Source organism: Sarcophilus harrisii, chromosome 1, assembly GCF_902635505.1.
Source record: "Sarcophilus harrisii chromosome 1, mSarHar1.11, whole genome shotgun sequence".
NCBI lineage: Eukaryota > Metazoa > Chordata > Mammalia > Dasyuromorphia > Dasyuridae > Sarcophilus > Sarcophilus harrisii.
In genome coordinates this window covers 709,906,265-709,921,721 of record NC_045426.1, presented here as the reverse complement: position 1 = coordinate 709,921,721, position 15,457 = coordinate 709,906,265, and the positions used below count along the sequence as shown (strand labels likewise).

Genomic DNA, 15,457 nt, shown 5'->3' with positions numbered 1-15,457 from the left:
TTTTGGTCCTTTCTACAACCTCTTGCTCAAAGGTCATCACTGGCCAAAAGCCCCATCTGCTCAAACTCAACATGCAGCCTGCTGCAGTCCTTTGGATCCTGAGCTGTCCTTTGGATCCCCCATGGTCCTTTGGATCCCGAACCATCCTTTGGATCCCCCGTGGACTTTGGGTTCCCTTGGGACGGTAACTCCTTGGAGTTTGTCACACTGTGTGATTTATCACCAAACAAGGTGCCTGTGTTTCTGGGAGAATAGCCCTGGTGTATATTTAATCCATTTGTGTGCGGTGTGGTACACTACCTGGCACATGGTAGGTACTCAATAAACGCCTGCTGATAGGTTGTTGATATTGCTGAGAAGCCTTAATAATATCCTGGGGCTCACACAGCTCCAGAACAGGACCATTTGCCAGTGGGAACGCCTGGGAGTCTCCTTTCAATTGTCTCCTATTTAACCTATGCAAAACATGCTCTGTACGTGCTTGTCTGCACGCACTCTCCCCCATTAGACTCTAAGCTTCTAGAAGACAGGGACTGTCTTGTCTCTTTTTGTTTCCTAGGGCTGGCACATAGTAGGTACTTAATAAATGTTTATTGAATTGAATCGAATATGTATCCATGTTGTCTTCCTAAGATAAACTCCTAGAAGCCAGGGACTGATTTGTCTCTTTTTGTATCCCTGGTGCTTAGCACAGTGCCTGGCACACAGTAGGCGCTTAGTAAGTGATTACTGATTGATTGTAGTGCATCTTGCCTAAAACAAGCCCAGGGCGAGTTTGAACCCTTTGCTTTAAGGGTCCCAGCCTTTAAATAATCTCCCTTGTTACTGAGCCATTTTCTCTGGTGGATTAGACCTCTCACCAGTTTCCCCGATGGCTGCTCTTGGAATGATGTGGCTCCATTGGGACCCTGGCTTTTTCTTTTCCTTCCATTCCTGAAATGAAGCAACTCTGCTTTTTTTTTTCCCTGAGGCAGTTGGGGTTAAGTGACTTGCCCAGGGTCCCACAGCCAGGAAGTGTTAAGTGTCTAAGGCCAGATTTGAGCTCAGATCCTCCTGACTTCAGGGCTGGTGCTCTGGCCACTGTGCCACCTGGCTCCCTGGCAGCCCTGCTTTTAATGTGCTGTTGGGCAGGAAGTTTAGAAATGGTTGCTTCCCGGTGCCACCTGCAGCCCAGAGCTATCTGAACAATGACCATGTAACTGTAACCCGTGCAGCGAGCAGCCTCGTCCTGCGCATCCCTGGCCATGGGGAGATCATTACTTCCAAGGAAGTCAGCTCCACATTTGGGCGTCTCTGGTTATTCGCTGCTTTTCCCTTCTACAATGCCTGATTCTGCCTTTTCGGAAACTGGAGTTTCCGACTCCTGGGTGATCCCTCTGCTGGCCTTTCCGACCCCTGTCCGTCCCACCTTCTTCCTTCTCAAAAACGTTCCCTTCTCGGGCCCAGCGTCCTTCGCTGCGGTTTCCGTAGGAAAAGCCACCTCCGTTAAGCCAGAGCCTGTCTCCCTTTGGAATCATTGCAGCCTGAACCACAAGCTCCTCCATCTCGCACTGCTCTGTGGTCAACTCCGTCTACAAGACCGACCCACTGGGCGCAGACCCCTTATGGTCACGGCCACTTAGGGCCCCTCGGGGGCTTCAGGGGCTCTCGGGGATCGAGGTGGCTTTGTGTTCCTCAATGACCTCTTGCCTTTGACCTCTGGCCCCATCCCCACAAGCCCCCAAAGCTCCTCCACCCCCTCGGCCTCCACACAGTCAGGTGGCCAGCCCACTTTCCATTCCTTTGCAATGAAGAGTCCCTCCCGTCCAGAAACGTTATGGGGCTTACACAGAAAAATTGGCTTTTCCAAGAAAACAGTATCAGTTCTTGGGAAAATGAGTCAGCCAGAAAGCACTTAGGAAGTGGCCGTGTTCTGGGGGATGGTTCTCAAAGAGGCGGAAAAGGAGATGGAGGGAAACTGATGTGATATAAACCAAAAACTCAAGCATCTGTTAAGCATGTAGTCGCATCTATTAAACACTGACTGTATGCCAGGCATGGTGCTAAACACTGGGGGTACGAAGAGAGCTCCTTCCTTCAAGGAGTCCCAATCTAATGCGGTGAGGGGGGTATAGCAAGGTGGAAGCAGAGTGGATAGAAGATGATTGCTGAGGTAGAAGCTGGGGAGACCAGGAGGGGGGAGCTGGGGGAGGAGTCAGAAAACTGGGTACAAATCTCACCTTTTTCTGTGTTCCTTTGAACAAATAATTTAAGCTTTCTGGCTTGGATCCGGTGCTCCCTGCACCTGTGAGCTCACAATCCTCCGAGCCAAGTCTGGAGGTAACTAGGAATCCAGAAGGGCGGAGATGAGGAAGGAGAGCTTCCCGGGAGTGGAGGCGGGAGATGAGACGAGCCTAGGGGTTGGCAAGTGGCTCGGTTTGTACAGTGTGGGCAGGGGATTCATGTGAAAGGTCTGGAGGGAAAGACCGTGGATGGCTCCGAATGTCCGGCCCAGAAGTTTGTGCCTTGTGTTTTCCCAGAGGAAAAGAGAACTGTGTTTAGATTGGGGGAGCCGGATGGTCAGACTTGGTCTTTGGGAATTTCAGGGTGACAGCTACGAGGGCTGGGAAAAGATCAGAGACCGGGAGGTCAATTAGGAGGCTGCTGTGATGTGCAGGGGAGAGGACCTGAACTCAGTGGAGAGAAGGACATGGAGGTGAGACAGGTGAAATTCGGGAGGTGAGGAAGAGGAGAAAAACGAGGACCACCCAGGTTTCAAATCTTGTGACAGAATGGCCGGGCCCTCAATGACAAGAGGTGGATTGTAAGAATTTAGGAGGGGCGGCGGGTGGACACTCTGCTTGGCCCGAGAGAGCTGTGTGGCATGGGATAAAGAGGCTGCACGTGGAGGTGGGCCAGGCCCTCAAGCCCATCCCCAAAAGAGCACCCAGGTCACAACAGCGGACAAGTCTTCTTGAAAACCTTTTCCCGTTTAACATGTATTGGTGGGGGAAGGGGGGTGGGGTTGGAACACAGGATTTTGCAAGGGTCAATGTTGAAAAATTATCCTTGCATTTGTTTTAAAAATAGAAAGCTTTAATAAAAAAATTATTGAATCACACAAAAAAACCAAAACCCTTTTCCTATCTTGATCCGTGGTGAATGCATTTAATTTACAGTATTGCACTCTTGCCCCTTGTCCTCCCCCAGTTGCACCTTGCCAGGCTTCTACCCCCTCAGTAACTTCTCCCATTCTTCCAGGTTCTGGAAGGAATTAGGTAAATCAAGGTCACCTTCTTCCCCGCCCAATTAAGTAGTTGTTCCAGTTGCTGTTCAGAACCTGCTATTCTCCCCTTCAACCTCCCCTAACATCTCCCCCCGGCAGCTTCTCCACTGAAGAAAGCTCTCATCTCCTAGTTCTCCAAAGGAAAGAAAAATTAGGCCGTGGGCTAAGACCCCCAGTCTCCCGCCATCTGACGTCTCTCCCCCCGGAACGTTACTCATTCTTGTCTTGGGTGAAGAGGTGGCCCTGCCCTGTCAAGGCCAGCCCTTCCCTCCCCACGAGCACCGTCTTCCTCCCAGTTTCTCCACAAATCGCCCCCATTCCACCTTTTCTCTTCCTTCTCCCTTTCTCCTGGATCCCACCCTGACACCTGCAAGTGTCCGTCCCACCTTCTTCCTTCTCAAAAACGTTCATTTAGAGGCTGGGAGAGACTGACGCGAGCCAAGGCTGAGGGAAGCGAGCAGGACCAGGAGATCCGTGTACACGGCAACAAGATGATGGGATGGTCATTGGTGATGGATGGGGCTCTCGGCAACTGCTGGGTGATTCAGGCCAGTTTCATTTGTTCTGTGAGGAGGAGAGCCCTCTGCACCCAGAAGGAGGACTGTGGGAACTGAGGGTGGAGCACAACAGAGCGTTCTCACTTTCTCTGTTGTTCGCTTGTGTTTTGTTTTCTTTCTCATTTTCTTTTTGATCTGATTTTTCTTGTGCAGCAAGATAACTGTATAGATATGTGTACATATATTGGATTTCACATCTAGTTTAACATGTTTAACATCTATTGGATTGCTTGTCATCTAGAGGAGGGCATGGGGGGAAGAGGAGAAAATCTGAAACGCAAGGATGTGCAAGGGTCAATGGTAACAAATTATTCATGTATACATTTTGAAAATAAAAAGCTTTTAGAAAGAAAGAAAAGGAAGGAAGGGAGAGAAGGAAGGGAGAGAAGGAAGGAAGGAAGGAAGGAAGGAAGGAAGGAAGGAAGGAAGGAAGGAAGGAAGGAAGGAAGGAAAGGAGGGAGGGAGAGGAGAGAGACAGAGAGAGAGAGAGAGAGAGAGAGAGAGAGAGAGAGAGAGAGAGAAACTCCCTTTCTGTGGCTAAACTCTGAAAAAGTCATGTTGTCAGCTGGGGCCCTCATTATCTGTCTTCCGGCTCTAAGTCTTCTGCAATCTAACCATTTAACTGGAATTGCTCCCCTCTTAACTACACTTAGAGAACAACTAACTGTCATTTCTGATGATCTTTTCTCAATCTTCCCTCCTAACCTTCCTGCAGTCTTTGACCCCGTTGGTCAGCTTCCTCCTGGGTTCTTTCCTTTCTTGCTCTTTTCTGGTTCTCCTCCCATCTGTCCGGACCCTTCTTGAGACTCTTTAGCCATTTCTTTGTGCACATGCTGCCGTCTAGCCCCAGATGGACCCACTAGCTCCAGGTGTCCCTGCCCCCCCCCCCCAGCCCTGGATGGGCCTGCTAGCCTGGATGGGCCCACACCAGCCCCATTGGGCCCAGTAGCCGCAGTGTCCCCCCCCCCCAGCTCTGCTACATTGGACCCTCTCTTGGGGCTTCCCTTTATTGGTGATCTCATCAGTTCCTGTGGGGTCATTGCCAGTGGCTCCTGATCACGCCACATCCATGCATTGTGTCTCTCCTGAGCCCCAGTTCTGAGCTTTCCAGAATCCTTGACATTCCGGCCTCAACAGGCCCTCTGAACCTCCCTGTCCTCTTGATGTCTCTCTCCGCGTCCTGCAGCTGCTGACTAATGGGTCCCCGGCCTTCCGGGCCCTGCCCACTGTGATCCGTGCCCCTTTCAGCTGCCAGAGGGATTTTCTAAAACAGTCTGACCACATCAGACCAACCCAGCGCCCTCGGGTGGCCCCTATTACTGGCAGGCATTGACGACCTTCCAGAGCTGGCACTCACGGCCTTTGCCACACCTCCCTCCTCCAGTGACTGGTCCCCTGGCTGCCCCCTTCCCCTGGCACGCCATCTCAGGTGTGGATCTCAGCCCCAGTAGCCCCCACTACCCCGCATCTCCACTCTGGATGTTCTGCCCCCTCCTTCCTCTCCGCCCCTCGGTTTCCGTGACTTTCTACAAGATTTAAGTCTAACCCCCCAAATCCCCGCCCCATCAAACGCCCGTCCTTCTCTCTCTCAGGTGCCCCCACCTGTAGACGCTCCCCCAAGAAGCTCCTCAGAGACAGGTTGTTACGTATTTTCTCTGTATCTCCTTGCACACAGTAGGTGCTCAATAAAACTTTGTTGATGGACGCCCCCAGTTTGGGGCACTTACTCCCCCCCAGTGACTGTATAGTTTGTCTTTCCTATAGGTAAGTGGCCTTTCCTGTACCTCTCTCTGGTAGAAGGGAAGCTCTCTGGGGGCAGGAGCGTCTACGGTTTTCTCTGTGCGCTCTCTTGCTCAGGACACAGACGATGCTTCATTAATGCTGGAGAAAGGGAACTTGGATAATGGAGTCCCTTCTCCCCGTCCCCTACCATCAATGGCACGGAGTCCTTGCCAGCCCTGGTCCTCAAAGAGCTGGAGGTCTGAGTGGGCTGCTGACCAGTGGGAGACCTACACACGGAAAAGGAAGCCAAGGAAGACACAGACAGAAGCAGCAGATGCACCGTGAGCCAGCAACTTTTTAATGAAGTTAAGTATATTCCGCAGAGTCACAAGAGGCAGGAGGCGGGCCTGGTTACACGCAAGTCGGGGTTAGAGCACCACGGCATTCCCATGGCACGACACGTACCGCGGGCCCCTGCCTGGGGAATCGTCCAAGTACCGTCCTAGGCCAGAGCACTGAAGGAAAGGCGGAAGAAGGAGCGGGAAAGCAGGAGGGCACAAAGCCGGCCCGCCCTGGGCTCAGACCATCTGCAACAACAGGCCCCAAACAACCCGGGGCGGATATGCTCCCAGGAAGCAGGAGTTCCTCCGCTCCCCCGACTCCCCGAGGGTTGAAGGCCTGGTCCGGCTCATTGTGGGAGGGGGCCCTGGTTCCTTCGGCAGGGATGTGCGGGCACTGCCTGTTTCCCAGGTCAGGGAGAGTGGGGGGAGGAAGAGGAAATGGCAGAAGGGCAGTGGGCCTGTGACTGAGGGAGTGGGAGGTCGGCTTAACTCATAAACCCGTGGCAAGACTAGTGTGTGGTCCCCGGGGAGGTTTTTAAGACAAGATCCCCGAAACGTCTGCAGGTGGGCAAGGGGAGGCCGGCCCCAGGGCAGCTCAGGCAGCACCGTTCCTAGAAAGAGTTGGCCGAGTGAGAAGGCATCCTGAGGGAAAGAAGGCACCAGGGTGAGGTGGGCAGCATGCCCACCCCCGAGGGTTTACACCCAAGGCACTAGGGGCAGCGCTGGGAGCCAGCCTGCCTCGCACTCCCAGCTGGGCCCAGCGTCCCAGGTCTGAGGGAGGGAACGCTGGCCCCAGACGGGCGGAAGGACACAGCGGATATTTCTGTCGATCTCTATCCACATATCTCTACGCGCTTTTGGATCTGTCCATTTGTTTGTGGGAAAACATCAGGAATGGAAGTGTGGGATGGAGCGGGCGGGGAACCCGCCGTGGAAGGCCCGAGGGGGCCCGGCTCCCTCGGGAACGAGCAGCGTGGGCACGGAGCCTGTTTTCCTATGAGTTTACCATAAAGCCAGGAGCTGGTGCAGAGTGAGTCAGGGCTTCTGAGAAAAGAAGCTCCACAAGGAGGGAGCGAGAGTTCCGTTAGAGAAAGCGTGACAGCGGTTAGCAAAGGGCAGAGGAAGGAGGCGGCACGGGCTGCGCTTTAGTAGCTTGCTTTTTGGTTAGAGGATCCCCAGGATGGGCCATGCTCCCTGGCTCGTCCGGCGGCTCCGTCGGGAGGTGGCATCTGCTGGGTGACTAGCACTATTAACGCCTCCCAGAGCATGTGCCATTTCCAAAGGCAGCGTCCGGACCTGCAGGAAGAGAAGACAGAGAAAGGAGACAAAGGCTGCTCAGGAAAGCCATGGATGTCCCTGCGGGACAGGAGCCACGGGGGGGGGGGGGGGGAGGGGGGGGCACATGGGGGGGGCCGCCCTTCCCAGGGAGGACCCGGGGCCACCACGTGCAGGAGTCATTAGCCTTGCCCCGCAGTGGAGGAGCACCGAGCATTTCATGGGATGATGAGGACCCTTTTACGGGGAGCCTGGGAGTGAACCTGGCTCAGCCTGGAAGGTCCTACTCAGAGTGAGACTGGGATTCCCCCCGGGCAGAGAAGTGCTGCACTCCCTACTAGGAAGCCCAACCAGGGCACCAGAAGTTCCCGAGAGCCCACGGGTCAGAGCTCCCTCTCCTCACACTCAGGGCCCTTCACAAGCTGCCCCCTGCCCCACCCCACCCCGGTCACAGATGCGCGCCTTCCCCCAACCACTGCCCCTCCCCGTGACTCTGTGACTCCATGGCTTAGTGCACTTCTGACCTCACGGGGAGCCCCTCCCCCCCAGCAGGCCCTCCTCTGAGAAAGGGGGACAATTCAATAGCGCCTGCACTATTACAACTTCCTAATGATCCTCCCAACACGCAGGACCCATCATGGCCCTTCTGTAGCAGGGGGCCGGCTCTCTGTGGACAATGGAATTAAATATTGTTTCGAGTTTATGTCGCCTTTTACAATTTGGATTAGGATTCTATTTTCTAAAAATGTACAGAACTGCACATGCTCAGTCAGGTTGTAATCCCATCGATTGGGCCGTTTTCCCCACAACTGCAGCTCCCAAGCTGCCCCCGTAGGCCAGGAGACCCCGGGATCCAAGCAGTGACTCCAGCTCCCCGTATGGGAGGTGCCCCTGCACAGGATCACTGAGGAGGGAGGCCGCCCCGTACCTGCTCACCAACGACCCAAACTTCCTCCAGGCTGGGCCTTCTAAGCGACTCCAGGGGCTTTCTCCCCTGCCTGCCACCAGCCAGAGCAGAGCGCGCCCAAAGGGAAGGACCCTCCCTGACTTGCTGCTTTTCAAAAGCACAAGGTGGCCTGAGAACTCAGAAAACGTCCCACCACGAGCTGACTCGGGGGTGATTCTCCCATCATGCCTCAATGACAAAGCAAAATGTACTTAGTTTCTCAGTGAAAGCCGGAGGCTGCAAACGAGCCGCAGACGAGCCAGAGACGAGACCAGCCGATGGGAAACGCGCTGACCTAGAAAGCCGCCCGGGCGAGTCGGGCAAAGCAGGACAAGCGCCTCACTGAGGCCCGGGGCCTTCTCTGGGTTCCCTCCTCCCAAGCTTCCCTACATCCCTCACGTGATCCACCCCGGCATGGATCCAGCCGATCAATGCTGGTAAAAGCCAAGCTCTGGAGCCTGCTGAGGACCACGGACCGGGCCCGCCGGGCTAAGAGCAGGACAAAGGCAGCTCGTGCAGGGAGGGGGGGGACTGCAGAACTCAAGGAAATCACAGATCTCTGAAGTCAGCACGGCTTGTCTCCTCCATTCACTCCACTGGCCCTGACCGAGGAGAAGCTCCATGGCGGGTGGTGGGCACGGGTGGGTCAGGAGCCCAGAGAAGGGAAACAATTAAAGGCAGTGACATCCCGATGAGCTCCCCGCGTTAAACTCTCCAGACCGAAAACCCTCCCTGAGCAGGCCTGGGTTCTTTTGCCACAATCCCTTGTTTGTCAAGACTGGTACTAAGTTCACAAAGTCCCGACCCCTCTTTGTGAAACCCCACATCCCATCGCACATGAAGTCTATCAGGCTCAGTGGTCCTACAGTGCCGAGACATGATCCTGGGCAAGTCACTTAACACTCCCTGCCTCAGTTGTTTCTCTTGGAAAATGGGACTAATAAGAGCCCTTCCTTCTGAAGCTGAAGACCAAATGAGGTATTTTAAAGTGCTTGTCATCCTCACTGATGCTATTATTACTACTTTCCAAGTCTTTCCTTGATTGTAGCTCAAAGGTTTTCAAAGGAGTCACACGGGGAGGGTCTCCTGGGCCAGTGAAACACATTTATCTCCATTGCAAGTCGGGTTTGAATGAGAAAACAAGTTTCATTAGTAAAAATTACTTCCATCACCTTTAGTTCTCCCGTCTTTATATTATCATGACCAAAAGAAGTCTCTCTTCTTCACCGTGGGGCTTTTTTTTTTAATGGAATAGGGGCAGCTAGGGGCGCAGTGGATAGAGCACCAGCCCTGAAGTCAGGAGGATCTGAGTTCAAATCTGATCTCAGACACTTTACACTTCCTAGCTTTGTGACCCTAGGTGAATCACTTGACCCCAATTGCCTCAGCAAAAACAAACAAACAAACAAACAAATAAATAAATGACAGAATAGGTGTAGAAGTCCCATCAGAGGGTGATTTATGAGCATTTTTCATCATAAGTCCTTTGAACTACCTTGGATCATTGCTGAGAACAGCTAAATCATTCATAATACAACGACATAAAATATTGCTGTTCCCATGGACAATGTTTTCCTGGCTCTGCACATTTCACTTTGTGTCAATTCAAATAAGTCTTTCCAGGTTTTTCCTGCTTATCGTTTCTTATAACCCAACAATATTCCGTAACAGTCACACCCACTGCTGGTGAAGGCCATTTTCTCACAATCCCCCAACATTTATCATGTTGCTTTTCTGTCAATTTATAGTCAATATTAGTCAAGCTGATCTGTATAGGGTAGAAGCTCAGAGATGCTTTAATTTGAATTTCTCTACTCATATGACTACAGATGAATCGCCTCTTCATATCCTGTGATTATTTATCACTTGGGGACCGATTTACTTTTATATCGACTCGGTTCTCTAGATATTTGAGAAATGAGGTCTTTATCAGAGAAACCTGATGTAAGTTTTTCTCGCACTTATGATGACCATGTGTTTCCCTCTATCCTAATTTTCTTCATTTAGCCACTCTCTCTCCTTTCATTGTCCATCCTCAAAAGTGTTTGTTTTGCTTCTGACTTTCATCTCCCTTGATCTGCCCTCTCTTCTATCACTTTCATGACCCTGCTTTCCTGTAGGGTAGGATCAATTTCTATTCTGAACTGAGCGTGCAGGTTATTCCCTCTTTGAGGCAATCCCGCTAAGAGTGAGGTTCATACACCACTCCCCTGCCCACCTTCCTCATCTTCCACCTCACTGAAAACGTTCACACCTTTTTACCCTGTTCTACATCTCCCTCACCCCTTCTCACAATACAATCCTCTTTTTCACCTGTAATCTGTTTTTAGTCTTCTCATCATTCGCATACTCCTTCTAACTGCCTCAATATGAGAAAGTTTTTACAAGTTACAAGTATCCTTTTCCCCACAGAGAAAAGGAAACAGTTTCCTCTTACTGAATCCCTCAGGATTTTCTCTTTCCTGTTTACTTTTTTATGCTTCTCTCGAGTTTCATGCTTGAAAATCAAATTTCTATTCAGCTCTGGTCTCCTCTATTTCATTAAATATCGATGTCTCCTCCCTGAAGGACCGTTCTGCTGTTTTGCTAGATGGTTTTTGGTTGTAATTCTAGCTTTATTGCCTTCTCAGATCTCTCAGATCCTTCACTATAAAAGCTGCTAATTCTGGTATTATCCTGACTGTGGATCCACGATATTTGAATTGTTTCTTTCTGGCTGCTTGCAATACCTTCTCCTCGATCTGGGAGACCTGGAATTGGCTGTGATATTCCTGGGAGTTTTCATTTTGGGATCTCTTTCCCAAAGACGATAAGTAGAGTTTTTCCATTTCTCTTTTATCCTTTGATTCTAGAATAATGTCTTGAATGATAATGTCTAGGCTCTTTTTTTTTTTTTTTTTTATCTTGGCTTTCAGATTTCAAATAAATCTTACGTTATCTTTCCTGGATCTATTTTCCAGATCAGTTTTTTTTTTTTTTCCAATGAGACATTTTGCATTTTCTTCTATTTTTTAACTTTTTTGCTTTTGTTTTATTGTTCCTTGAAGTCTCATAAATTCATCAGTTTACACTTTGATAAGAAAACTGTTGCTCAGAGAAGAGGACTTGTCCAGGGCCACACGGTTTGTCTGTGCTACAGCCGAGAGTCAGTCCGGGTCTCCAGACCCCCACCCTAACCATGTTGCCTCTCTGTATGTCTGCTGGCTTCAGCACTCCAGAGCTTGTGGCCCGTCAGCCCCTCCCAGGGCAGCAATGACAGAGATTGTGGGCATTTGCCACTAAGTCCCATGGGCTCTTTTATATCCCAAGGAGCTGCAGTTGGGAGGTTGGAAGATGAGGCCTGCTGGAGAAAGCAGTTCACAAACCCTTTGCAGGCCGCTCTTGCTGTATCCCTCCTTGTCCTGAATTAGCCCCCCTGACCAACTTCTCTGCTCCCGCATCCTTATCGGCCGGATGCCAATGGGGGAGCTGTGGATCGATGCCGACTGGGTCCGCTGCAAGTTTATGTTCTATAACCTGAGCCATCCTCCACTGCAAATGCTTCAGACTTCTTCCCTCTTCAGGTACCTGTACCACCCAGTGAGGCTCTGACTGCACCCACACAATGGATTCTGGGATGGCTTTCCCCGTTTCCTGTTTAAGTCAGAATCAATCAAATCTCATTGTCACGTTGTTCCGTCCTGGCGCCTGCCACCATCGGCTGCTTACTCTGTCATTAAGCCACGGCAGACAGAACTGAAACTCCTCGGCCCCCAGGTCCCCTTCGTTCCCACCCGATGTGAGTTTTCCTGCATTTTTCCAGGCCTCTTCCCCTTCCACATGGGTTCCTGAGCACACAGGCCTAAGCTAGCTCACTTGGGGGGATTTCAGTGGGGTCTTCCCAGGATTTCTGCCCTTCTTCATCCCCCAAAGCCGATGCTGCCCGTACACGGCGGCCTATCCGCTTATGTCTGCTGGGCGCATGGCCAGGCAAGATGACCGAGAGTCCTGCAAAAGTAGTCTTTTCGTTTCCTTGGAGCAGGCAATGGAGCCAGAGCCTCTATGGGCTTCCTGGGAGAGGAGCGGCGAGGATTCTTTCACAAACTAACTGCTTTGCAAGTTCTGCTTTCCTTTGCAATAAGGCCAGGGATGGGTTCAGGTCCTCTCAGAGAGTAACTACTGACCGGGGAGTACAAAAAGGTTCACACACTTAAGAGTCGGACAATGAGACTCACGTTTGTCGTCTGACAAGGGGGAATCTTGGCCCTCTGCCTTTTCTCACTCCTCGGTCATCCCCAGGGATGTGGGAGAGTGCCCAGGGCCCGGGGCCAGTTGGTATTTTTATCTGATTCACGGCTCGCCATCGTTTTAAAGCACTAAGACCCAGTGACCAATCATCTGGTGATGAGCCAGGCTTGTCACCCGACAGCTGCTGGGGGTCCGCTGTACTTGGCCAACTTCCTTTTCCCAGATGAGCGGAGGGCGCCATTAGGCCCAGACCTGCAGTCCGAGGAGGTGAGGCTGGCTTCACTGGTTGTGGGACCCCAGAAAAGGCTGAGTCAGGGGGAGAGCCAGCCCCTCTGCCATGTACCAGGGTGAATGGGAGGGGGCCAAGGACAGGCTCCTAGTACGGGCTCAGTCTTTAGCCGAGGTTCTTTTCCCAGCCTTAGAGCAGCTTTAATTGGGACAGGGAGCAAAGCTTGAGGAAAAACACTCAAGGTCCAAGAGGGAATGCATAATTAGCCAGACCCGTGACCTTTGCCCCTACAACATGCCCTGGGAAAAGGAGCTTGTTCTCCGAGCCATTTCCCCTGCCAAGGGCCTGGCAGCTCTCCCGGGGATTAGCTCTGCCATCTCCTCAATCAGAGGCGGCGGGATCTTGGGCACTGTCTCTCTCAAGAAAGCTGCCCCTGAGTCTCAGAGTTTTTACTTTCCCAAACTTTCATCGCAGCTTCCTATTTTGTAAGTACATACACTTGTCCCTGATGGAGTGACTGCAGGGCTGGGGTCACAGTCTGCTTGTGATCTGTGCAACCCTCAGCAAGACCAGGTTTCTGCCCTGCAGAATAGTCCCTACATCGCACCCAGCTCCAGGGAGGTGCAGCAATGGGACCATCGGGGCAGGGAGGCCGGGCCTGGCTCCCGGCCTCCTCATGGCCCCTCACACCATACCCAAGGCTCTCTCTTGGCTCTGCCAAGTGTGAAGAGGAGAACATTGCATTCTGCCTTGCTGGGGGTGGGGGGGACAGGGAGTGTCCAACAACCCTAGAATGCTCCAGGGACGGAAGGTGCTACTAAGCAAGGAACGGGGCCCAGACCTGGGACTTAATTGTTACAGGCAATTCCCAGGTGAAGAAAGTCTTTCCCAATGCAGGTTGACGTGTCCTCTGCAGTGTCTGATCTAAGAGGGCTGCCAAACACCCTCAGAAGATAAATTATTTTTCCAGTGTTACACAGTGTTGCTCTGGCCCAGGTGTGCCAGAGGTGACCCAGAACCAAGATGTTTCTGGTTTAAAGGTCAGCTACCCGTCTCTAGGCCGGCCTGCCTTGAAGGATCCTGAAGAGAAGGGATCTGAACTCACAGTTCTGTATTGTTTAGAACCAGGTTGATTTTTTAAAAAATTGGTTATGTCTTTTTTTTTTTTTGCTGAAGCAATTGGGATTAAGTGACTTACCCAGGTCACACAGCCAGGAAGTGTTACGTGTCTGAGGCCAGATTTGAACTCAGGTCCTCCTGATTTCAGGGCTGGTGCTCTATCCACTGCGCCATTTAGCTGTCCCCTGTGTCTTTTTTTAAAATTGAACTTTCCTCAGTATTCTTCACAGAGAGTCATCTGATTCAGCAAATAATATTTTTAAGGCCAAAAGGAAAACAAAAGGGGGGGGGGGGGGTGTGTGTGTGTGAAGAGAAACAGAAGGCTGTTTTCTAAACATCTGTCCCATTTTAGCTGAAATACTATTTTAGCCCTTTAACAAAGTTTCCTTGTTTATTTTTGTACTCACCCTAATTTCTGGGTTGAGGACTTTTCCACTGAAATCAGGATTGTGTCTGTCCCACGTTCAGTCGCCAAAATGTAATGTTCTCTTCTCTAAATTATAATGTTCTCTGGGGGCAGGGGCAGGTTTCTTGGGGAGCTTCTGGAGGCAGCCTTAGTTTCAGTTCAGAGTAATAATCACCTCAAATGCAGCAAATCCAATCCTTTATTGTCTCTTCCAATATAGCCCAGTTAGCTTTCTTAGGGTCTATTTCTCTCCTTGGTTCCAGGAGCTCTTGCCGCTAGTCCTTTGTCTCTTCCAGCTTCTGCCTTTAGCTTCCTCCAAATCCAAAATCTCCAACCAGCACAAAGATGGAAGTTGGAATGAATTGACTCCGCCTCCCAGAGAGTGGGCTTCTGGGCTTCTGACTTGTGAATCTCCCAAAGTCCCCAGTTAGCTTGAGGGAGCTCCTCCTTATATATGATCTCTTAAAAGTGTGAACTAATGTGTGAACTCTCTTAAAGGTGTGAACCAAGTACATACGCATTATCTTTATCAATCCCAGTGACTTAGCACCTTATTTCAAGTTCTGGCCTATAACAGGGAAGAAATCAGCAAACTGATAATTACATCCAAAAATTCTGAAAATATGTGCCATTGCACATGTACAATACTCATGGACTTCCCCTTGCTGAAAAGTGTTGGGCAAAGGCATCTTCTCATCTCTCAAGCCTTGCTTGGTCTTCATAATTTTGCAACATTCACTTTATTTCTGTGGTTGTTTTTTTTCCCCCATTTACAATGTTGTAGTCATTGTGTATATTATTTTGGGGCTCTGTTTACTTCAACCTGCAGTAGTCTGTGGAGCTCTTTCCATGCTTCTCTATATTCATCAATTTATTATAGCACAGAAATATTTCCTAACCTTCATGCATTACAATTTGTTAACTCTTTCCCCAATCAAACGATAAACATTTATTAAGTGCCATTTTGGTTAAGGCACTGTGGTAAGCACTGAGGATACATAAAAAAGCAAAAATTCAGCCCCTGCCCTCCAGGAACTTACAATTGAATGGGAGAAATGATGGTGATTTATTCTGCTTCCAAGTCTTTGCCATCACAAAAAGAATTGATGTGTATGTGTGAGAGAGAAAAAAATAAAGAGAGAGAGAAAGAGAGGGAGAAGAAGGAGTGTATAGGGGTCTACAGGGATTTTTTAAAAAAATGCAAATAATGGCTTTTTATTTTCAAAATCTATGCAAAGATAGTTTTCAACATTCACCCTTGCAAAACCTTGTTTTCCAAATTTTTCCTCTCTCCCTTTTCTCCACTCCCTACTCTAGAGAGCAAATAATCCAATGATATGTTAAATGTGCGATTCTTCTATACTTATTTC

General features: G+C 50.5%; 1 protein-coding gene across 3 annotated transcripts in view; it reads right to left on the bottom strand.

Moving 5' to 3' along the window:
* Positions 1–5,879: 5,879 nt before the first annotated feature.
* The window catches only part of LOC100921588 (septin-2), a 100,207-nt gene continuing 90,629 nt past the window's right edge, over positions 5,880–15,457 (bottom strand). For all 3 annotated transcript variants that reach the window (XM_031948986.1, XM_031948984.1, XM_031948985.1), the window contains one exon: positions 5,880–7,181. The gene's annotated coding sequence lies outside the window, so the exon portion shown is untranslated. The remainder of the gene's footprint in view (positions 7,182–15,457) is intronic.